At 41.1% G+C, this 25460-nt stretch overlaps 1 pseudogene; it reads left to right on the top strand.

Moving 5' to 3' along the window:
- LOC120438005 overlaps window positions 1–24667 on the top strand; it is a 43428-nt pseudogene extending 18761 nt beyond the window's left edge.
- The last annotated feature ends 793 nt before the right edge of the window (window positions 24668–25460 follow it).

The following is a 25460-nucleotide window of genomic DNA, read 5'->3' as shown; positions in this document are numbered from 1 at the left end:
GTGAGGATTGACCTTTTTAAAGGTCCATCTCACAACTTCTGTTTTCAGAGTTAAAGTTGCAGCCTCACTGTCCTCCTGAGGGTAGAGGATCTGCTCTCTGTTGTCTGCGTCAAAACGAGCATAGAAGTTGTTAAGCTCGTCTGCGAGAGATGCAGTGGGCTGAACACTGACTGTGTTGACCTTCTTGTAGTCAGTGATGCAGCGCAGTCCATTCCACAGTCGCCTGGTGTCAAAGCTGTGGTAGCTGGACTCCATTTTGTCCCTGTAGTCCTTTCTGGCCTTTTTTATGGACTTTCGGAGGTCATACCTGGCTGCTTTATATGCATCAGCATCCCCGGAGTTGAAGGCAGAGGCCCGTACGTCATCTCTGCTATGGTTGCTATAAAATTTAATCTTGATTTTTTTTAAAAAAAGAACAAAAAAAGAAAAAAACTCAAGTCTAACTTGATGCCATATATTGGCAGCATGGTGCCTGTTTGTCAGTCTTGATGATAAACTGCAGCACAGTCTAAAGCACCATTCGTTCTTTAAGTGATGACGCAACGAATCCTGCTTCCAGGCCTAAAGTAGTCTGCGTTTAATATGGCTTTTGTGTTGTTAACATGTTTAATGTTTTGTACTTTGTAATTTAATCTCAAAAAGCTCCTAAAAACAGTCAGTGATGACTGTTGACCTCCCTCGGCTTTTATTACTGCTAATCATTTATTTAAGCTCAGTTTTCAAACCTTACGATGTAACTACAGCCCAGCACATGCAGCAGTATATGAATGACTAACCTCGTATTGTGGATGGATTATCTCAGTTATTCTCCTTTCTGAAGTTTGGTCCTTTTACAGCATCCTGCCGTGCAATTACATTTGTTCCTGACCACCGAGAATCCTCACATTAACTTTTATCGAGTGGAAAAACGTTGGCATGTTTATATTATCCTAACATAGCTGTGTCGCTAACGATGACGTAGCACATCGTTATATACCAGCTAGCCAAACTTCAGTAACCCTACAAACGTCACTGCTGTTTAGATTTTTGTCTTCATTTATGTTGGAAGTGATAGCAGAGCCATACGTTTGAATTTGTTTCCAAAATCCCTCAGTCAGGACATGCTATATTGTATTTAGATGGAAGCTAGCAAGCTAACTTCCTGCTAATTTCTAACTCTGTTAAATAAATTCCGTTTTCTTGGATGCCTGGATGTTAAACTCAATTGTTACACCTGGTAGAGCAGAACGCTGATCATTTTATTACAGATGAAAGACTTTAGACAGTTTGTCAACTCTCAGTAATGCCACAGTGATCGTTTGATATATGGACCTGCAGCGGAGTTTGAGCCCAGTCACAGCTAGTGACGTCAGACTTAAAGACTGGATTGGTTATGTTATTGATCTTAATTAGAAGTTAAACATATCCATGTTAGTCTGTAGTTCAGCACCATTGAAACAATAACCTTTTCCTAACAGCCTATAAAACAGATGATGGGCAGAGTTTTCCTCTGTGTGTTGCAGATCTATTTTGTGGATTTATGCATCTGATTCAATTCAATCTTTTAAATCTCGATTAAAAACTTATTTGTTTAGCCTTGCTTTCCCCACCTCCTAGAGCCCACATTTTTAGTGTACTGGGACTTATCTTTTTCACTTTGTTAATGTTTACAATGTTTTAACCTTCAGCCTTTCGGGTTGTGCCTACTATGCCTGGTGTATTGTTGGTTAGTTATGTCACCCGCCTGTCAGTATATTTTTTTGTATTTTGTGCTTTATATTTGTATTTATTATTGCTCTTAACTCATTCTGTGAAGCACTTTGGCATACCTGTGGTTTTTTAAATGTGCTATATAAATAAAATTGTATTGTATTGTAGTGTATTATGCATGTATATATTCTTCCTGTTCACCTTGGACACACACAATTCAGATCAGCCAACATATCCTAATCCAGATGATTTTTAAGGTGGTATCTAGGACGAAAAGTTAAAAATCAGGTTGGATGGCCTGTACTGTATGATTGCCTTCGTTGCACCACATTGATAGCCATGCAGGGTGGTTCACTCCTTGGGCAAGAAGACTGAGGAGTGAGCCACCCTTGATCAAAGCTTGATCATTCAAGCTCATTGTTTTCCCCCTTGTTGGCTGATGATGAGGGTTTTTTTTTACCTGACTTGTAGTCATTCTCATCATTGTCTTCAAATTAACTGACAGACTGCTGACTGCTGCTATAGCTTACCTGGCTGACCAGGTGACCCATGTACTGAAAGTTAGAGTCGTGACTAGGGATGGGTATCGAAAACTGTTCAACTGTTCACTGTTTCAATTCCTTGGAATTGTTTGCCATTTTTGCAAACGATACCCTTATCGATTCCAGTCGCCCCGAATGACATCACCACGTTGCGGTGCGTCATTTACCTGGCAGGAAACATGGCGGCTCAAATGCTAAAAAGCTTGGTTATACTTTACAAGAACGGAAGACAACAGGGCAACTTGCAATACTTGCAAAGTAGATATTTCATTTAAGGGGGGAAACACTGCGAATATGCAAAAGCATTTGCTCACAAAACACGCGATAACCTTAAATGAATGTCGTGTTTTTAATTCCGCTCCGGACTCGTGAATCTCAACCGGCAGCAGCGGTAACGTTTGCACGTCCTCTCCCGTTAATGCGGCAAATAAAGTAAATAAAGTAAACAGTGCATATTATGTTAGCGCGATCTGCCTTATTACAAAACCTGCCATTACTGTGCATTTAGGTGACCATGATGAGAGAGACAGAGTCTGGCTGGCTCAGATGCTGGCAGTTCTCACTGCAGTCCACCGGTAGCGTCTCCTTTCAGGCCAGGATAGACGAATGTCACCGAGCAGTGACTAAGTTTGTGGTCAAAGGCTTGCACCTATTTGCCACAGCAGATGCCCCCAATTTTCGGTAAGTGAATGTGTTTAATTGTAGGCAGGGACATTACTGGATATTCTTGTGTAATTGCTACAGAATAATTTATGTTATACTTTGTTATTGCTACAGAAGAATATTTATTTTATTATTTTACATTTACAATTTTTTTTCCTGGGGACCCTGTGACACCCCATTGAAGAGCCGTAGGCTGTGGCTCTCTTAAGATCTCACTGTTAGGTTTGTATGGCCATGCTACTCCTAAATTTCTATCTTGTTCAAAGACAAGATATAAAACAAAGTTCTAAGCTAATCGACCTTAGTGTTCTCCTTTTTTTTAAAAAAAAAGAATCGATAAAGAATCGAATCGTTAAACAGAATCGAAAATGGAATCGTAATCGTGAAAATCTTATCAATACCCATCCCTAGTCGTGACTCCAGGGCCTGGGTTTGAGTCTCCCCAACACCATTTACTGTGTGTCATTCTCCTCACTTCTACCCCCCTTCCAGTTTTCTCTGTCCTATACAGTGAAGACAAAAGGCCTCGGGTTGTGAAAACTCTTCCCCTTCATCATCTTCTAAATTATCTCTCTCATCTAAAATCACCAGTATTCTCTGAGTAGAGAATCTTTTCACAATAATTGATAAGGATCCAAGTGGGTAAAGTTATGTATTTGCAGCTGAGATAGAGTGTGAAAAACTGTTGGCTGCCAAAATTACATCCAGTTTAGAAGAACAACATGGACTGAAGTGTTTGTTTCATCATCCTTCACAACTCATCCACCAGGTGTCACAAATTGTAGCAGAACAGTACAAAGCACGTCTTACTGGATGGCTGCAACAACCAGAGTTTTACCTACCTTTGGTATTTCTTGACAGTGTGAGCCTAATATTTACTGAACAGAGTCGTCTTCTGTAATCTTTTTATATTCAGAAGACTGTATTTATCCCCAAGGGGCAATTAGGATACTGACCCTGCCAACCATACATACAATACACAAACATCACATTGGGGAGACAGGTCAGGCTAGGTAGCTGGCCGGTCAGCCTCACAAGCAACGACCCGGAACCGAACAGCAGAAAATGCACAAGATAAGGAAAGAGGAGAAAAAAGAACTCCCCCCAGTCTGAGCTCCAACAGGGAGCTCAGTTTGAGAACAGAAAAAAAACACCTCAGCACAGACCACATGAAAACTCTTAACACACCATAGAAACACATGACAAGCAACATGGATGGGTAAAAGGTGAAAGACAGCCGGTGTAGACAGTGCATCCAGGCCTGCAGTATATGCGCTGGTCCCCTCGACCCACCGTCTGCGTCGGGAGGGGATAAGCATTGAAGGCGTTTGGAAGGGGAGGGAGGATGAGTGTGTATCTGCATGTGTATATGTTTGTGTCCTGGGTTCAGCTGATAGAGTGTCCTTCGCCCTGCCAGGCTAAGTAAACGGTCTACCAGCCAAATCAGGTAGCCTTGCTTAGGATGGGAAAGAACATGCTGTGTTCAACGAGCCCATTTTGAGAACTCACGACTCGTCCCATAGGGCAACCTTGTGGGGTTTCAGGGCTCGCAAAATTTCAAAATCCCTGGTAGCCCTTCGGGCAGGGACTCTTCAGTTTTTGGTAGCCCAAAATAAATTTAAGTAGCCCCAATAAAAAAGAGAGCAATTTTTTGATTGATGTTTTCTTTCCTGTTTTTTTTTTCATTTACAATATTATACATTAAAGTATAATATTGTAACGCAAACAAAACATGAATCAAAAAATTGTTGAAACACAAATTACAACATTGTATAAAAATTACAATCATCAACTCAAATACTTGGTTCTAATTGAACAGAAATTTCTATGAACTTGTAAGGACTGTGTAGAACATGAATCAGTCTGTGTCAGATCCTGAATTTGAAATTTCCACTGAAGTCACGGGTAAGAGATAAGTTGAACCAAGATCTAGGCTATTTGCTTTTTGAAGTTTGCAAAGACTGTTAAATTTTGCCAATGGTAGTTCACTCTTTGCAACATAGTACGCTGTTCTAAACAGATTTTTCAGGTTTATTTTTAGTATGTTCTTTGCAATTGGTGTTTGTTCTGGGAAAGGTATTGCAGACTGAGCAATAATGCATTTCTTGCATTTCTCATGGGTTCTAATGGGGGTCTTTCTTAAAATTACTGGTCCCAGTAACAAAGACGCTTGTCGACTCAGAAATCGAGGGAAAACCAACAACACACCCGGCAGAACATTATGTTATTTACAGGGTGCGCATAAGTGGTCGCAGAGTGCGCGCGCTGTCAAAATAAAAGACGCGCACCAGATAAGAAGTTGCAGCGTGTTTGCGTACATATAAAAGGCACTGTTTTTGTCCGCTAGAGTGGGATTTTCACGGCATATTCTGCACCACATCTCTGAGCGTTCATCATTTGTTTGAAGCCAGCTCACCTCCTGCAACCACTTTTCGGAGAATACGAGCTTCTTTTGCGGTTTGGACTCCTTCTGACGTTTCTTTGGAGGTGGAGGAACACCAAAGTAATTGCTTAAAGGAGCTTGCTTCTTCGACATCTTTAAGAGTTCTAAACAAATGTCTGTCCTCCTCCAGAAAATCTTATGTACGCAAACGCGTGTTGCAACTTCTTATCTGGTGCGCGTCTTTTATTTTGACAGCGAATGCGCACCTGCGGACCACTTATGCGCAGCCCTGGTTATTTAACTTGTCATATTCCAGCCACAGAAATTCTTTTGTCCATGAAACCATAAAGCTGCACTTTCTTTTTGCCTGATAGTCTGATTTCTCATATCTTTCCCGTTTTGTGGTAAGCTTTTCTTTGGCTGTCACTTCTTCACCCTGACCTGTCTTATTTGGCTCAGCAGAACTAAAATATATATCCTGCTGCTTTTACACACGCACTCACATAACGGTCAGCGACTCTCTGCGCAATCAACCTCTCACATGTTTAAGCTTGCTGTGGGAGATTTCACTTGTCACGTTTGAATAGTAAGCTAATGAGTGATAAGACGTCAAAGGAATTGGTGCGCAATTAATCGTCACTCACCAATTAGTACTGCCGCTCTCTATACACAGTTCGCACAATCGCAAAGTGAAAGCAAAAAACAGCAAATTCAAACGCGATTTCAATATGTCACATATTGACAGTGGCTCACCGATGCCAATGACACAATTACCAAGCTACATTTCCAAAAGCATGCAAAAGCATTGACATATATTTTTCCTTCCTATGATAGCCCGATGGGCAGGGCTGAGATAGATTTTGGTAGCCCGACTGGAAAAATCGCTAGCCCCGGGACGTCGGGCTAGCGATTTTGCGAGCCCTGGGTTTTGAACAGCCGATTCCGCTTTCTTTAATCTTCGATAAGCCATGGGCAAGCCAGCTCCGATCAGCAAGAACCCTTTGCTGCTGTGAATGTCCGTGCTGCTATATTTCGGTATCAGGCTCTGAATGTACAAATGGATCTGAGAAGATTACATTTCCAATCATGAGTCAGAAATTATGTTTGTGCTAGTTTTACAGTTTGTTTTCATGTCTTCTGACTCAGAAGGTGGAGCAGGTGGAGCTTATAAGGAGTAAGTGCTGATATAGAAGGACAGTTGTGTTTTAATGAAGCTATTTAGTTAACCAATAATTGTATTGCATGCTGGCATTTAAAAAAAAAAAACATTTCATTTGACTGATTTAATTAATTTGTTTGTTTTTCCAGACTAAGTGGCTGTAACCTCTCAGAGAGAAGCTTTGGTGCTCTGTCTTCAGTTCTCAACACCCAGTCCTCTAGTCTGAAAGAGCTGGACCTGAGTAACAATGACCTGCAGGATTCAGGAGTGAAGCTTCTGTCTGCTGCACTGCAGAGTCCAAATTGTACACTGGAAACTCTCAGGTCAGGATCCAAATGCTCCCACTGCTGATAATTGAATGATATTATTGTATAAACAACCAAGCTTCATAGAATTGCCAGGTGACCTTTTTCTTTATCTTTGGATGGCTTAGGAGATTCTTAATTACTGTCTGAAGATTTTTTGCAGTCACATATTTTGTATTGATGGTGAAACAGGAGTGTTTTTCAGTTCAATGAGCAGGTAGCTGTGAGATTCATAATAATGAGGTATATTTGTATTAACCCTTTAAGACCTACCATAGAACCAAGTCCGCCAGAGCTTATATTATATTTTCACATGCTGTAGTGCCATTTTTGGGAGCATTTCATGTTGCTATAGATTAATATAACCATTATAGCCCAAATTTTAATAATATGTATGCTTTAAGTGCATAGTAATTACATAAATTGCAAAAAAGTGCAATAAACTACAAAAAAATTAAAAAAAGTTTTTGTTTTTTTAACATATGTTTCTAGTTAGAAAAAATTAAGAGGCTTATCCCTCAAAACTGTAAATGCAAAAAAGTTGCACAAAATAGTTTCCCACCACAGGAAATTTATTTTGAGTGTCTTCATAGTTTTATTTTTGAAATACACCAATTTTTATATACTGCAGGAAAAAGGAAAATAAATATTATAGTGCAAATTTCCGGCATGTGCATCAAAATAAACTATTTCCAGCAGTGCAATTTGACTTCTAAGCATCCCAGAAACGATACAGAAAGTTATGAAGTCAAACATAACTTTTAAAAACACCAGTATAGGCTTACAAGGCCTAATGGTAAAAAACTACATTTCTGCGGATATGACGTCACTTCCGGTTTTGGGCAGGTAATGGTGGACATCCGATAGTTCGCGCTGACGTATATTCCAGCGTAGGAAGTGTTACAAACAGCTGATTGGATCAGCAAAGCGTGTTTCTGGAATATTATGGTTTTGTTGCTGCAAGCGCTTTTTATGCAATCTTTGCAAAGCTATATGTGGAAGGAAACCGTGACCTAGGACAAGCTGATGGCATAAGATGTAAGTACAACTCCTCCGGTTTCATATGCAAAAAAAAATTATTGCGCTAGCTTATGTGGTTGCAGTGCTACCGGGATTTTAAAATAGTTACGCAAAACGGAGCGTGCCCACTCCGACCGGCTTTAGAGGGTTGAAAATGACTAAATTTGAACAGTGGCTGTGTTAGTTACTTTGTTTGTTCATGTGTGCTGATGGTGTCATTTAAAGCTGAAGTGAACTTGAAATTAGTATAATAGAGTTTTTGAAGTAAGTGTACCTGGAGATATTTATGTGTTTACTAAAGTACAGGAGCAGGAGGCTGTGTGTAGCATAGAGGAACCCAGACCTCAGCTTTGTCTCCTGTGTTTCTGTTGCTGCTGTTGCAGTATCCCCTCATTGTTCCCTTTAAAAGTCTCCTCACTGTAACAAATCAAAGTTTGACTGTATAGATTCACATCTGAATGTTGCCATGTGCTATTAAAACTAAAAGCGATGTTTCATACACCCACGTGGTTCAGTTACACAGTAACTGATGGTAAATAATGTTTGTATTGTGCACATCGTACAGGTCTGCTGCTCCACACAGATCTCAAGTTTCCATGCTGGAACAGTTTGTGATCATGAAGGATAAACCTCACTTCCTGTTTGTTTCATACAGATGTGACATGAACAATAACACATTCATGAAATCCTTTTAGGAACAGAAACACTATTCTTGCTGGAGAATATATTTGAATGTAGGGGATCCTCAATAATAACTAACCAGAGCACATCAGGCTGAAGATGGAAAGGAAGCATCACAGTCTAGCTTCACTGAAGCATTAAGGTCTCTGATATGGAGGGGCGTTTGGAAGGGGAGGGAGGATGAGTGTATATCTGCATGTGTATGTGTTTGTGTCCTGAGTTCAGCTGATAGAGTGTCCTTCGCCCTGCCAGGCTAAGTAAACAGTCTTCCAGCCAAATCAGGTGGCCTTGCTTAGGATGGGAAGGAACAGTCTAAACACCGTCTGTTATCAGGGTGAGATTTGTTATGTTCAGCTCCAGCCTTGAGACCACAGCTGGCACTGGTATGTTAGCTGCATGAAATGATGGTGGTTTTCTTTGGTGAGAACAACTGCATGTCAATTTCACAGCTGATCTAACCTCCCATTGGAGAGCCGCAAGCTTCTCCCAGATGTTATCAATTTTGCGCTCAAAGAGCATAGTCTGAGTGCACACGACAACGTCGAGCTTCTGCAAGATCTTAATCATGCTGTGTTCAATGAGCCCATTTTGAGAACTCACGACTCGTCCCATCGTTTCAATCACAGCGGGCAGACTTGTGGGGTTTTGAACAGCCGATTCCGCTTTCTTTAATCTTCGATAAGCCAGGGCCAAGCCAGCTCCGATCAGCAAGAACCCTTTGCTGCTGTGAATGTCCATGCTGCTATATTTCAGTATCAGGCTCTGAATGTACAAATGGATCTGAGAAGATTACATTTCCAATCATGAGTCAGAAATTATGTTTGTGCTAGATTTAGTTTGTTTTCATGTCTTCTGACTCAGAAGGTGGAGCAGGTGGAGCTTATAAGGAGTAAGTGCTAATATAGAAGGACAGTTGTGTTTTAATGAAGCTATTTAGTTAACCAATAATTGTATTGCATCCTGGCATTTAAAAAAACATTTCATTTGACTGATTTAATTAATTTGTTTGTTTTTACAGACTGAGTGGCTGTAACCTCTCAGAGAGAAGCTTTGGTGCTCTGTCCTCAGTTCTCAACACCCAGTCCTCTAGTCTGAAAGAGATGGACCTGAGTAACAATGACCTGTGGGATTCAGGAGTGAAGCTTCTGTCTGCTGCACTGCAGAGTCCACATTGTACACTGGAAACTTTCAGGTCAGGATCCAAATGCTCCCACTGCTGATAATTGAATGATATTATTGTATAAACAACCAAGCTTCATAGAATTGCCAGGTGACCTTTTTCTTTATCTTTGGATGGCTTAGGAGATTCTTAATTACTGTCTGAAGATTTTTTACAGTCACATATTTTGTTTTAATGGTGAAACAGAAGTGTTGTTCAGTTCAATGAGCAGGTAGCTGTGAGATTCATAATAATGAGGTATATTTGTATTAAAGATGACTAAACTTGAACAGTAGCTGTGTGAGTTACTTTGTTTACTCATGTCATTTAAAGCTGAAGTGAACTTGAAATGAGTTTAATAGAGTTTCTGAAGTAAGTGTACTTGGAGATATTTATGTGTTTACTAAAGTACAGGAGCAGGAGGCTGTGTGTAGCATAGAGGAACCCAGACCTCAGCTTTGTCTCCTGTGTTTCTGTTGCTGCTGTTGCAGTATCCCCTCATTGTTCCCTTCAGAAGTCAGTTACACAGTAACTGATGGTAAATAATATTTGTGTTGTGCACATCGTACAGGTCAGCTGCTCCACACAGATCTCAAGTTTCCATGCTGGAACAGTTTGTAATAATGAAGGATAAACCTCACTTCCTGTTTGTTTCATACAGATGTGACATGAACAATAACACATTCATGAAATCCTTTTAGGAACAGAAACACTATTCTTTGTGGAGAATATATTTGAATGTAGGGGATCATCAATAATAACTAACCAGAGCACATCAGACTGAACATGGAAAGGAAGCATCACAGTCCAGCTTCACTGAAGCCTTAAAGTCTCTGATATGAAATGAGAAATGAAGCAGCCAGAGCTTTTTCATGAGTGGAAATCCACTGTGATTGTGAGCTGATGCTACACCCTCCAGATTAGCCAGCAGCTCATCCTGCTCAACATTTTCTCACCAACTTTAATGGAAGTGTGATATTTTCAGCTGGAGTGATGGTGAGGGTGGCCTCCCTCCCCTCTTCTTCTCCTCTTCCTCTTTCATTTGTAAAGCCACTTCTGCTGATTTCATTCATTTGTAGCCGAGTTTGGGAGGGACTAACAGCCTTGGCAGCAGAGGGGAGAAAGACCGGCTGTAACACCACCACTTTATTCTACTTGTGACATCATTTTATCAGAAAACACATATATGCTCATGTTTTTACTGTGTTTGTATTGAAGACCTAAAATGAACGAAAATCAAATGGTGCTCTTTATTATTGTGTTGGTTTAGTTTCCTGTCTCTTGGATGGAGCCCAGCTGTATGTGGCCCCTGGGCCTGTGGTCAGAGTGTGTGTTGGATAATCCGGCCCAGGATGAGGCCAAACTGAAATGGGATTAAATGTCTGTCACATATTTGAGCCTAATTTAAAAACATCCTCCATAAATATTGAGTAATAACTGGAAAAGTGAGACTAAAATGCCTTTAAACATCAGGGTTATCCTGCTGATCAAAGTCCAACACTGAGTTTGTAAAAACATGTTTGTGAATCATTTTGTTTGGTTTATGAGGAAAATAATTCAATAACTTCCTGCTACTACACAACATTTCATCAAAGTGGGCGATAAACAAACAAGAAAGACCAGACTTGTGACAGAAAAGCTGATCAGATGGTCATTGATCAGTTTCATGTTTGAATTAGAAACAGGAGAGGGAGGGGGAGGGAATGAAAGAAGAGTCAGCTTTGCTGCAAAGATAGAATAACTCCAGCTTTGTGTTTTGTTTTGTTTTTCGTTCTAGCTGAAGTACAGGACAAATCGCTTCCTTTTCACAGCATGGAACTTCGACGGCCAGTCCAGCTGTGGCTCCATATATCAGTTGTTAAGCTTAACGTGGAAATACTCGTGACACATACTGCTCCAATGCGCTGAGCTGGGTTACGCCAGCTAGCGTATTTTGTGAGGTGATTTTGTGATACTTCGGATCGGATTACACTTTTTTATTTCTCTCCGATATCCGATCCAGTAATTTAGGTCAGTATCGGATCGATTCTGATACGTAATATTGGATCGGTCCATCTCCAATTGCAACAGAACAGAAACGTAACTAAACTGAGAATACAAAAACTAACTAAGCAGGCAGGCAGGCTAGCAGACGTAACACACAGTTAACGTGAGGGTACGCGACAACGAGCAGGGGAAGACGCAGACACTAAATAAAAGAGGTGAACGGAGCTAAGAGAAAACAGCTGAGAGACACGGCTGACGCTGATTACACTGATGAGACAGGGAGAGCACAAAGCTGAACGCACAGACATAAGGCACAGACCTACAATGTAAAACAGGGAGTACACGACAGACAGAGAGATCCACACGAGACACAGAACTTAACATACGCAGACTCATGAGCAGACAAAATAACACCATGGACAGACAGAAGGAACACAGAGAAGAGGGAACACAGAATAAACCCTGGGAGACCAAATAACAAAACCTAAAAACAAGAACTCAGGAAGTACTGCCAAACTGGAAAGTCATACTTCGTAATGAAATCAAAAGAAAAGGTACAAAATCAAAAACACTGGGTCACTGACCCAGGACCTTGACAATCTTTACATTTACTGATTATGTTCTCATCAATAATTAACAGTCAGTTCATTCAGATATGAATCATAATTCAGTGTTTAACATATTATCACAGATGGACTCCACAGGAGATCTCCTTTATGAAGAAACTGTGACAGTTTGTCCAACAGTGGGAAACATTTCAGAGAATATCTGTGAAGCAGAAGCTAAACATAATAATAGAAGAAAAGCAAAATAATGATCCAAATCCTGCTGTGAGCCATCGTTTAAACATCACTGTCAGACAGATGCTCTTCTTCTTTTATCCTCCATGTTTGTTCTGAACGCTGCTGTCGCCCACTTTACAAGCAATCAGCATTGGAGCGTGCACAGCGTCATCCACACTGAGCTTTGTTGTGAGCGTGTGAACTCATCTGCAGAATATTTCCAGTACAATAACCAGCTGTGCATGTGCCCCAAGCAGCAGCTTCAAGCTCACCTCAAAGAAGTTTAACAGGAAGGACGTCTCGGCCGTCACATGTCCAGCTGTCCGTGACCGTGTCCACATCAGAGTGTGACCGAGGCTTCATGCTAACACGCACACATGAAGCTAATACCACCACGAGCAGCTGCTCAGTGGATTTTGTGGAGAAATGTCTCCAGTTTCTCACAGGCAGTATGCAGAATGTGGATCTCCACAAAGACTGTGGAGAGCTCGTCCCACAATCTAAATCCACACTTGTCTTCCCTTCACATTTCAGTCAGTTCAGATTTCAGTAGCACATTCACTTTAACATAATCCATTTTAATCCAAACATCTTTCTCCTTAAACTCTGTTTGTCAATCACGGTATATTCAGTATAATCCTTTGTTTCACTAAGTCACACACATTCACAGATCAAAGGGCGCTGCTCTTGTGGCGACCTGCAGCAGGTGTTTATTGGCGTTTTCTTTCTCTTTTCTCTTTTTCTTTTTGTTTTTAACTTTGTTTTAACTCTGTTCTTAACCGTGGTTTTAACTTTTTGCCGAGATGGAGATCTTCTACACCTTGGTTTTATTGTTGTTGGCGATATTCACCTGGAGTCATTCACTCTCACTGACAATCACTTATACACGCGAGGAACTACTTGGATTACAGTGGTCCTGTTTGTCTATGTACGACTCTTCTATTGCTCGGACAGATGTGATTCTTGGTGAGGATTTATTTGCCCGGTCAAAGACTAATTTTGAAAGCCCGCCGCTTGAGAAAACGCGAAAGAAAGGCGGCGTGCGTCAGCGTGTAAGAAAACTTCGGAGGAAGAATCGTGTTCCTCTGCCTTCTATGATTCTGGCCAATGTCCAATCTCTTAGGAACAAAACGGATGAATTACAAGGAAATGTGCTTCATCTACGGGAATACAGGGAGGCTTGTCTGATCGCGCTTACCGAGACATGGCTGACCGATATGGACAGTGACACTTCACTGCGAATCAGCGGCTTTGGGACCCCTGTCAGATTGGATCGGAACTGTGAAATAACATGCAAATCTCACGGAGGAGGGGTATGTTTGTATATCAACCAGGGCTGGTGTAATAATTTTACTGTGCGGGAGCGGTTGTGTCTTCCTGACATCGAGCTCCTTTCAGTATCTGTCAGGCCTTTTTACTTACTGAGGGAGTTCCCTAAAAATTTTTGTCACTGTTGTTTACATTCATCCTAAAGCTGACGTTAAAGTTGCTGCTGACGCCATTTTTAAAGTGGTACACAATCTGCAGACTCTCTCTCCAGATGCTCCTAATTTTATTCTTGGTGATTTTAACAATTGTAATCTTAAGAAATCACTGAACAATTTCTTTCAATATGTCACTTGTCCTACAAGGCATAACAAAACGCTGGATTTGTGTTATGGACCAATTAAGGGGGCATATAAGTCTGTGGCTGGACCTGCGCTAGGTTCTTCGGATCACAATGTTATTCACCTCCTCCCTGCTTACAGATCTGTGATTAGGAGGGAGAAGGCCTGTGTGAGGCGGACTAATGTCTGGACAAAAGACAGTTGTGTTGCCCTTCAGGAGTGTTTTGATTGCACTGACTGGTCCTTGTTTCAAGAGAGCACTTCTGATTTGGATGAACTCACTGATGTGGTGTGTAGCTACATCTCTTTTTGCAAAGACTCTGTGGTTCCAGTCAGAGAATCTAAGATTTTCCCTAATAACAAACCGTGGCTCTCTAAAGATATTAAGGATCTGATTCTTAAAAGGAAAATTGCTTTTAATGAGGGAGACATTCCCACTGTGAGTATTGAGGAAGGAGGTGAGGGCTGCAATAAAGATCGCCAAGATGAGGTACAGAAATAAGATTGAGGCAGAACTCAGCAGTAACAACCTCAAAAGAGCTTGGCTTGGTATGAAAACAATGGCAGGGCTACACACAAAAGGTAAAAGTAGCATTACCTTAGAGGGGTTTACCTCTGACAAACATCTGGCAGACAGTCTTAACAGTTTTTACCTTCGTTTTGAGAACTATGACTGTTCTAGGCAGACCAGCACACTGAGGGAAAAGACTATCACTCCCCCATCAATTTGTATTGATGAGAGGGGGTAGCTAATCTTTTTAGACACACCAAAAGCAAGAGTCCTGGACCTGACAACATCTGTGGACAGGTACTGAGAACTTGCGCTGATCAGCTGAGTGGGATTTTTCACTATATCTTCTCACTTTCTTTAGAGCTACAGACAGTACCTAAGATTTGGAAACATGCTATTATTGTTCCTGTTGCTAAGGGCAGTTCTCCTAAGGCACTGAATGATTTTAGGCCTGTGGCTCTGACTTCTTTATTGATGAAGATATTTGAGAAGATAATTAAGAAGGAGATTTTAATACAGGTTGAACACCATCTTGACCCCTTCCAGTTTGCCTATAGAGCAGGGAGAGGTGTGGAGGACGCTGTTGTCACACTCCTGCATCTCTTGTATAAGCATCTTGAGGCCCCCCACACCCATGCAAGATTATTATTTGCTGACTTTTCATCTGCATTTAATACAATTCAACCCTTCTTACTCGCTGACAGGCTTTACAATCATTTTAAGCTTGATAGTAGTCTGGTCGGCTGGGTGATAGACTTTCTGACCATTAGGTCACAATGTGTGAGGGTGAATCATGTATTTTCTGATGTGCTCTCCTCCTCTATTGGATCACCCCAGGGTTGTTGCCTCTCTCCCCTTCTGTTCATTCTGTACACAAATGAGTGTCGCAGCAATTTCATGAACAGACACATCCTGAAGTTTGCTGACGATACAGTAATCGTCAGTCTTCTAGTGGGGGATGAGTCAGGCCATGGACAGGTTGTAGATGATTTTGTGAATTGGTGTGATGAGTCCTTCCTTTCACTTAATGTGTCAAAAACTAAAGACATGATTATTGACTTTAGGAAATCCTCTTATAGCTCATCACCTACTATCATTAAAACCGCCGATATTGAGATAGTTGAGAGTTATAAATATCTTGGTGTGGTACTCGACCATAAACTGTGTTTTGAATCTCATGCTGATGCCACTACTAAAAAAGTTCAACAAAGATTGTTCTTTTTAAGGAAAATGAGATCTTTTAATGTCTCATCTGAGACGTTGTCCTTGTTTTATAGAAGTTTTATCGAATCTGTGATGTCTTTTTGTATCGCTGCGTGGTTTGGTAACCTGACGGTGAAGAATAAGAATCGGTTGGGACTTCTGGTAAAAACTGCTAGCAAAATTTCAGGGCGCTGGCAAGATGGACTTTTGGCCATTTACAATAGAAATGTGCTTAGAAAGGCTCATTCTATTATTAATTGTGTGAACCATCCACTTCACAGTGAGTTTGAGTTGTTGCCTTCCGGCCGCCGTTTTAGAGTACCTCCGAGGAGGACTAAAAGACTCCAGGTCTCTTTTATCCCTACTGCGTCTTGTCTCCTTAATGGCAAATAATTGTCCTTAAACTTTCTATCATTATTATTGTTATTATTATTTTTATAGTATTGTTCTGTTTATTTTTATCCTGCTGCTAAACTAATTTCCTCTTGTGGGACAATAAAGAAATTGAATTGAATTAGAGTGTCCTGTGTGTGCTCTTATTCATTCACACTCACTCTCATATGGCTGAAGTCTGTTTGTACACAGCCTAACCTCAAGAAATCACATGATAGGGTGGGGCTGGGTTTCACAATGAGCTCACCCAAAACCTTGGCTCATTGTGACCTACACCCATTTTCACACCTTGGCTCGTGTGATTAGGTAGAGGATCAACAGGGGGTTCATGACCCCCTTGGCGGACTCTCCCACAGGGCTTAAATCTGGGACTCTCCACCATTTGACCCTAGAAATAAAGAAGCTTCTCGGATGAGAGGTGAAACGTCTTCAAGAAACTTGATGCCTTTTTAAAGCTCTTTAGATGACTGAGAACCTTCACAGACACCTCATCAGTGTGACTCTCAGAGCTACCAGCCCTTTCCTAAAATCACAAAGCTCTACATTAAAATCAATGATATCAAATCTGGAATCAAATGAGTCCAACTCTTCTGCTGATTCAGCATCGCATTCATCTTTGGTCCTTGTTCTGCATCCCCACCATCATTCCTTTCCAAGCTAGCCTTGAGTGTCCTTTATTCAGCTCATCCTCTGCTTAACTTTAGACCTGATTTTAGCTGCTTTATCTCTCTTTGAACAAGTTATGTGCTTCAATCTTTTTCTTCTATCCCTCATAACAAGACAGTTTCTTCTGCCTGAGAACATGTTTGAGTAATTTAACAATCCAGGGCTGCTTATTGGGGAAAACAGTTCCTGTTTTCAAAGTAATCTCCATTTTTCCCAGGAAGAAATGTAAGTAGAAATAGATGATCTAAGTGAGAACATGAGCCTTTAAAAAGGCTCTTCTGAGGCTGCTGCCAGTGGTCAAAACCTCAAACAAAGCTCTGTAAGTACATATGTGATCATACCTTTACTTTTTAAATGTTTATTCTAGTTAACACAGATCAGGTGGGAACAACTAAAATAAAATATCAAAACTAAACCAAAGAAGTAATGACTGCTGACGTCTGAAAAATCTATAAATCTATTAAGTAAGTCATCAGTGCTCACTTTGTTCAATACGGAATACATCGCAGCAGAAATTGTCCACATTTCTGAAATATTTCTGCACAATTCAGTGTGCTTTTACTGCTGTTCTCTCTTCACTTCTTCTCCTCTGATTCTCTCCACGTGTTGCTCTGCATCAGTGCTTAGTTTCCTGACAAAAACAAGATTAAATATTGCTAAAAATAATAGTATCTCATTACGCTTCAACATAAGTGTCTTTTTTTAAATGGTTTATCTGTTATTTTTCAGACTGAATCATTGTCACCTGTCAGAGAGAAGCTGTGAAGCTCTGTCCTCAGGTCTCAGCTCTCAGTCCTATAATCTGAGACAGCTGGACCTGAGTAACATTAACCTGAAGGATTCAGGTGTGAAGCTGTTGGCTGAAGGAATGAAGAGTCCACACTGTACACTGGAAACTCTCAGGTGAGATCAAGCATTGTTTTTTTATCAACTGACAGAATTAGCAAATTAATAATAAGGCAGCCCTCTAATAAGAGGAGATGTGGAGGTCTTCTGAAGTGCTATATACTATTACGTAGTTCCCACGAACTACTTCCTGTTTTAGAACTTTGCGTTCTCGCAAATACAACGATTAATGACTCTTTTTAATCATTTGATCCAATAGGATCACAGTAACAATGCTATATTTACGTTACTTCAACCAATCAGAAGTTGCAAGGCCAAATCACGTGGGCCCAAATTTACTGCATGTGGCATCTGTCCAGTCACGTGTCCGTAGCTAGGCCTATAATGGCGGTCATTGACGGATGTAATGGTAATGGACTGGTTCTTATATAGCGCTTTTCTACTCTTCTGAGCACTCAAAGCGCTGAATGTACACAACTTGTACATTCACCCATTTGCACATGCAGTATCTTGCCCAGTATCTTGGGCAAGATACTGGTTAGTATCTTGCCCAAGGATATTTTGGCATGCAGACTAGGAGAAGCCAGGAATCGAACCACCAGCCAGGAATTGAACCACCAACCTTCCAATCAGTAGATGACCCACTCTACCACCTGAGCTACTGCCACCCCACATGTGTCTCTGATGCAGCTAGTTAGCCGTGGTAGCTGCTGTTAATCATGATGCTATCGGCAAAAATAACGGAGGAAATCGGGACGGTAAGGCAGTTTGTGTCTTAGCGCATTTGCGCCGCTGTGTGTTTTTGTGGTCTTCTTTTGTGGCGCTTCCAGTGAATTTTAGTCGGAGTGTGGTGAAATTTGGGCCCTTTCTCAATCCTAAGTACGCGAGTCCGTACTCGCGTTCTCTGTGAGACCGGACTTGCCGAGACCACACGGGAGTACGGACTTGCCGAGAACGCGAACCAGAAGAACCAGCGTACTTGATGATGTTACAGGTCCAGAGTTTTTACTGCCGTCCCCTCTTAATTTAACTGTGATTAATAAGTTATGAAGCTTAACTTTAATCACAACCAAACCGATTTACTCAGGAACAAATAAAACACTGAAATAAACCAAACATTAACATTTAGAAGTGACTACGTGACAAAGTTGGGCCCTGGGTTTGAGTCCCCCACTGTCCCACAGTGGCTTCTAGCTTTGTTTGACAGTGTGTAGAACAACAAATCAAACCAAATCCCAAAAAGCTTCAAGTCAAAAACACATCAAACTTTGAGGGTTTTTTCCCAAGGATGAGGAAGCAGACTCGGCCCCAAACAGCTGGATATATGGATGGTTACCACAGCAACCACAGCAGTGTGCTCTCAGTATATTTAGTTGTATAAAGGTGTTTGTGGTGTGTTGCACTGAATAACTAAGCAGCTGAAACAGCCTCATGTATGTTGACACAGCAAGAAAATAGAGTGAGAACACTGTTCACAGCAGTCACAGCTCGCTGCCTTTAACGGTCTCTTCCTTCCTTGTTTGGATGTCACTGATATCATCTTCTGCTCTCACACTGACCACCTGTTGGAGCTAACATGCTAATGTGGCTAACAGCAGCATCACTACATGTAGTCCTTAGTAGAGATGACACGATACCACTTTTTAATGTCCGATACCGATTCTGAAATCATAAATTTGGATATCTGCCGATACCGATATGAATCCGATATAGCGTACTTTGCAATCAATAAAACTGTTTTTGATAAATATCTTGCTGCATTTTGTATAAGTTCACACTCAAGTTTTAAAAAACAAGAGACTGAAGCTATTCTGTTATATCTGTATGCAAAAAATACACTGCATTTTATAGTTCAGCAATACTGATCAATCTAAGAAATTTAAACCTACACCATCCTCCCTATTCTGGTATTTTAAAGAGTACTTAGCAGAAATATTAAACAACCTAACTAATAGGGTTGTCAACTCCCAGCAAAAATATTATGGAACCACCCCGCACCTCATGATCCTTAATCGACATAATCAACTTTAATTTAATGCACATGTAAAAGAAATGCACAGAAATCAATTATTTTTCTACAATATTTATATAGATTCAAAATCTTTCTTCAACAGAATTGCAGACTGCACAGATGGTACCTTCCCAAAGGAAAAAGTACTATAGCTTACTAGGTTTTCTGGGAGTTTGTGTCATCAGGCTTGTTCTACACACTGTCAATCAAAGCTACAAGCTGGCATGGCGTTAGCTTTGATTTGGAATCACTTTTAAAAAGATAGATTTCCATGAAAAGACTAAATGTGTTTTCTTTCCTTATAGAAAGTTTGTCCCATTTTCACAGGCTCATTCTGACCAATCAGAAGCCTCCATTTCACGCACATCTTTAAGTCGTCCTTCAATTCAATTCAATTCAATTTTATTTATATAGCACCAAATCACAACAAAAGTCGACTGCACAAGTCCTGTTGGATTTGACAGACTCACAATAGAAGCGTCAGTGAAAATCAAAAAGGAAAATAGAGCCTGGAATCAATCAATGTGTTTTTCTAGCTTTCCTTTTTATAGGATCAATATTTTCTGTATTTCTACAATAAATCCTATTTTCTGTTGAAAGTTTAAAATAGTAGAGCGCAGACAGAGCTGCAAACTGGTGCCTGTTTGATTTAGTCCTTGAAGCAGAGGTGGTGTTTTTACTGAGATCTTCTAATCATGTTACAGACAGTGTGTGGCTCTCTCTCTGCTGATAGGACTGAATGTGTGTGGAATAAACTGAAGCAGTGCTATAAAAGCATCATTCAGTCATTACAATGCCCAGTCCAAAAGACCAGCCAATCAAAAATGGGAATTCCTGAGCCTGGCAATTCCTGGAAACAGCAGGTATGGCACCTGTGGCAGCTGAGGTCACGTGATCTGAGTGTTTGAACCACGTGTTGGAGCAGCGTTTCCAAACATCTGCACTTCAGAAACTCCAAAGTGTGGAAACGTCAGTGTGGAGCATCTCATCCCTATTTAAGAGATATTCTTGGCACTGCAAAGCTAAGCTTGCAAACAGCACCATAGTTTGTGAATCCCAACCAATCAGAGCGCTCCTTATGTCACGTCACATGACTTGTGTGTTTTCCTCTTTAATTAGCACCCAAAGAACTAAACAAAGGCTGAAAGGACGTTCAGCCAATCAAATCCCTCCTAGGAACAGGAAGTCTAGAGAGGAAATGGAGCAGAGAAGGAGAATCACCAGTTTAAATGTCTGAGTTTTAAACTGGTGACCCTCTAAAGAGGCTTTTATTGACTCTTTCTGTTTTTTTTCACCATTCAAACTGTTTAATATCAGATTTAGAAATAACTTTTGGATAGTTTTTCTACATTTCCACTAAAATGTGACACAAATAATGACTTTCTGACTTTACTTTACACCAATCTAATGACTCAGCCTGACTATGTTGGACTTGGTGTGGAAGCAGCTCCCAGTTTGAGTTCAGGAGACAGACACTGTCTCTACTTTGAAGATCAGCTTCAAACTTTCCTTTTTGATAAAGCTTATAGTTCGAGCTGGATCAGGTGACCCTGAACCATCCCTTAGTTATGCTGCTATAGGCTCAGGCTGTTGGTGGACTTCCCATGATGCTCTGCTTTCTTCTCCACTCCCCTCTTTTCACTCCTGATGCTTTTATATGTCACTACTGCATGTCCTTAACTTTTGTCCTCTCTCCTTAGTTTGTGTTTTGTTCTTGTCTCTCTAAGCTCATCTCTTCTCTTTCCCCTCACCCTGCAACCAGTCATGGTAGATGCTCCTCCTGGAGCCTGTTTTCACTGGGAGGATCTTTGTGTCAAAGGGAGTTCTTCCTTCCCACCATCACCAAGTGCTGCTCACAGTGGATTGTCTGATGGTTGGGGCTTTCTCTCTAATATTGGAGGCTGTTACCTTACACTGTTAACCAGCTTCAGATGACTGTTGTCTGTTGGCAATTGTCACTTATAAATAAAGTTACATTGAATGGATGTAAATGGATATATGTTATTGTGACAAAGAGAAAGTGATCGTTAAAAGATGGATTGTTGTTTTGTGTGTCTGCAGTCTGTCAGGCTGTCTGATCACAGAGGAAGGCTGTACTTCTCTGGCCTCAGCTCTGAGCTCCAACCCCTCCCATCTGAGAGAGCTGGACCTGAGCTACAATCATCCAGGAGACTCAGGAATGAAGCTGCTGTTGGCTGGACTGAAGGATCCAGGCTGGAGACTGGACACTCTCAGGTATGGAGAGAAGATCTGATAGAGGAGGAAGAGCTGGAAACATTTCCTGTGTCCTTCACTCACTTCCTGTTTGTTTCCTGCAGATGAGACATGAACAATCACACATGCAGGAATATTTTCGTACTGTTCGTACTGTTACCAGTACGTCATAGAATCGACTTCTAGATTTTGTTGATTGTCTTTAAATGTCTGAACGGATTAGCTCCATCTCATCTCTCTGACCTTTTAACAAAAATAATCCAAGTAGTTTACTATAAGAGGACGCCTACTCTGTATCTGTGTAAGTATAAGAGCCCTTTGTTTAGGTGGACCACTGCGCCCCTAGCACCAGCTTGGGGAGTTTTCACAGGGTCACATATCTAACACACACACACACACACACACACACACACACACACACACACACTATGCACAGACTGGTACTCTTTGTTCACATGCATGCCTATGTAAGATGGGATATGTTAATGAACCTATACATATTCATGTAACCAAAACAGTGGAGCCATGCTTTGAGCTCAGTGTCTAACAGTATGAGAGCCATGTAATTATGAGCGAGACTTACGTGAGAGATTTGTGATGTTCAGCGTGTTTGGAGGCTGTAGTTAGTGTTTAGTTGGTGTGTAATTAGTGTGTAGTGTTGTCATTGTTGTGTTGTGTGTCAGTTGTACTAGTGAACGTCACAGTTGCTGACTTAAATCCACCAAAGGCAGATGCAATGTAAACGCATTCTCCACATGGAAAAGTGATCCACCTCCTGCTGTTAGACCTGCAGGTTTATCCCTGTGCTGTTCTCCTCTGTCTTATAGTGGATGATAGGTTTGTAGCTTAAACCTATTCACTGGAACGTTGAAGACAATGTAATTACACAGCAAAGCAAGACACGAGTAGGCGAAGTTCTTTATGTTTCTCATGCATGGGAGAGAACTGGACAAACGCCTTCCCTTCGCTTGACCCCAGTTGCTCTCGTCCGCTCCTCCATCACACTGCTCTTTTATTGAGGTTACATGAATATACATAGGTTCATTAATATATGACGTCTACATACACACAAAGAGTACCTTGCCTGTGCGTTTTGTAAGTGTGTGTATGTGTGTGTGGTCAGAGTGTGACCCCATAAATGACTTAACTAAACCTGCTGGTCTGGAAGTCCAGCAGTTCATCTAAACAAAAGGCACTTAGACTAAACTGACATAGATACGTTTATCCTACCATAAAACAATAAGAGAAGGTATGCCCTCTCCCATGCTCCCAGGATGTGGGTGTGAATGCCAGAACACTCTGGAATGCACACAGAGCCTTTGCAGACTATTAAGGATCACACATCCTATCACTACACCATCGATTATATACCTCTAAGCATATATGGTTAAATATTTCTTAATACAAATGACAATAATAAAATATAAACCCATCAGTGGACACAAACTATTTTTTGCAGTGGCACAAATCATTTGTGTGGCTTCTTATTTGATGCAGAACACCTGATTGTTCTGTAAATAGTTTGAAATGGTTATTATAAAAACCTCCTGAGGCCTCGGCTGCATTTTTAGGGAAATCGTTGCAGAGTTGTTGTTTGCAAAACTTGTGCATCATTTTTTTAAATGTACAAATTGATTGGTTAAACATGTTTGTGGTTTTTCCAGTAAAAGTCTCCCTTTTTTATCCTCTGATATTTTGTCCAATGACTGGAGATATGGTGTTGATGAATGTGTCAGAGCTAATCCAAAGATATAACCCTGTGCAGTCTGGAGAAATGACCATCATCCAGTCTGTCCTGTTTCCATCAATCACTGTCTGCTTGGCCTCAGTCATGAGGCATGACAGGGCCAGACAATAAGGTCTTTAGAGAGGCTCATCTGTGCTGTCTTTCCTCCATCCAGGACCTGTAAAGGTCCAGAATGAGGGACAAACACATCTCTACAGACCTTTCACATCATGGAGATAAACTGTTCACATTTCTTCCTTCAGGCAGACGATACAGAGTGTTGTTAACAAAAGAACAGACACCACAGACAATTCATTCCCCCGGGCTTTCACTTTGATGAACACTGTGAATGTTCATGTGTATGAGAGCCATGTAATGTCCATGTGTGCATGCTGACTGTGCTGCTCTGACCCCTCCTCCTTTCAGGGTGGAGCCTGCTGGAGTCCGATGGTTGAGACCAGGTCTGAGGAAGTGTAAGTGTGTTTTTAATGGGATTCATGAAAACAAAGCAGCACACATTCAACCATCTTCATCATGTCAGGAGTCATCATCAAAGTGTCAATCAATGAACAGATGATGGATCAATAACTGCAGCTGGATTGTGTTTGTTCTCTCCATCAGATTCCTGTCAACTCACAATCGACACAAACACAGTGAACACAAAGCTCCAACTGTCTGACAACAACAGGAAGGTGACACAAGTGGAGGAGGTTCAGTCATATCCTGATCATCCAGACAGATTTGATGTTTATCATCAGCTGCTGTGTAGAAATGGTCTGACTGGTCGCTGTTACTGGGAGGTCGAGTGGAGAGGAGACGTTTATATATCAGTGAGTTACAGAAGCATCAGAAGGAAAGGAGACAGTGATGACTGTGTGTTTGGATGGAATGATCAGTCCTGGAGTCTGGAGTGTGATGATTATGGTCCTCAGTCTGTCTGGCACAATAACAGAGTAACATTCATCTCCTCCTCCTCCTCCTCCTCCTCCTCCTCTGTCTCTAACAGAGCAGCAGTGTATGTGGACTGTCCTGCTGGCACTCTGTCCTTCTACAGAGTCTCCTCTGACACTCTGATCCACCTCCACACCTTCAACACCACATTCACTCAAACTCTTTATCCTGGGTTTATGTTCTTGTTTCCTGGTGCCTCAGTGTCCCTGTGCTGAGTGGAGTGTAAAGAGTGTCTCCTGTTAGAGAAACACTCTGACTGTTGAACAGATAGTTCAGTCTGTACATGTCTGTCTCTTTCACTCAATCAGTTGATGTTTGAAACTCTTCTAAATGATTCCTTGTAAACTTCTTCCTTTTCAGTCCTTTAAAGATGGAAGCTCCCATTATTCCAGGATCCACATGTTGTTTTACTGTCTTTTTCCACTCAAAGCTTCACAGTGAATCTCAGTATGTTGTGTTTCTCTGAAGCTCAGTTCACAACCAGCTCCTCTGCATTGTCAACAAGTCTGAGCTCATTAAAATGAATCCAAATGTTTGATTTCTCTTTCTTAATGGGATGTTTCCAAACTCTCCACATGCTCTTACTGTTTCACTCATTGTTGGAAGCTCATCATTTGAAAATGTTTCAGCCATAGAAGCTGAAAATATTGGCTCAATAATTTTGAATGCAGTTCTAACCAGTGTGCTGGGCTTTTAAAAATACGTGGCTGCTTCCTGATGTTGGGCCCACAGAGGAAGACGACTCACTCACTCTTCTTCACTTCCTCCTTAAACATGTGGAAGGAGAGCAAAGTGCTTATGACAGGAACAGAAGAAACCACAGCAAACTGTTCCAGTTATTCATCTTCATCACAATCTATTTATTTATTATGGCAGCCTTCACACCACACATCACACAGACATGGAAACTTCAAACCCTCAGACTGAAGACACCGGTTAAACTGGGACTCACTGTTTAAAGCA

This window comes from Oreochromis aureus, linkage group 3, assembly GCF_013358895.1.
Source record: "Oreochromis aureus strain Israel breed Guangdong linkage group 3, ZZ_aureus, whole genome shotgun sequence".
Lineage (NCBI taxonomy): Eukaryota > Metazoa > Chordata > Actinopteri > Cichliformes > Cichlidae > Oreochromis > Oreochromis aureus.
Note: the sequence above shows the minus strand (reverse complement) of the source record. Positions and strands in the feature narration are given on the sequence as shown.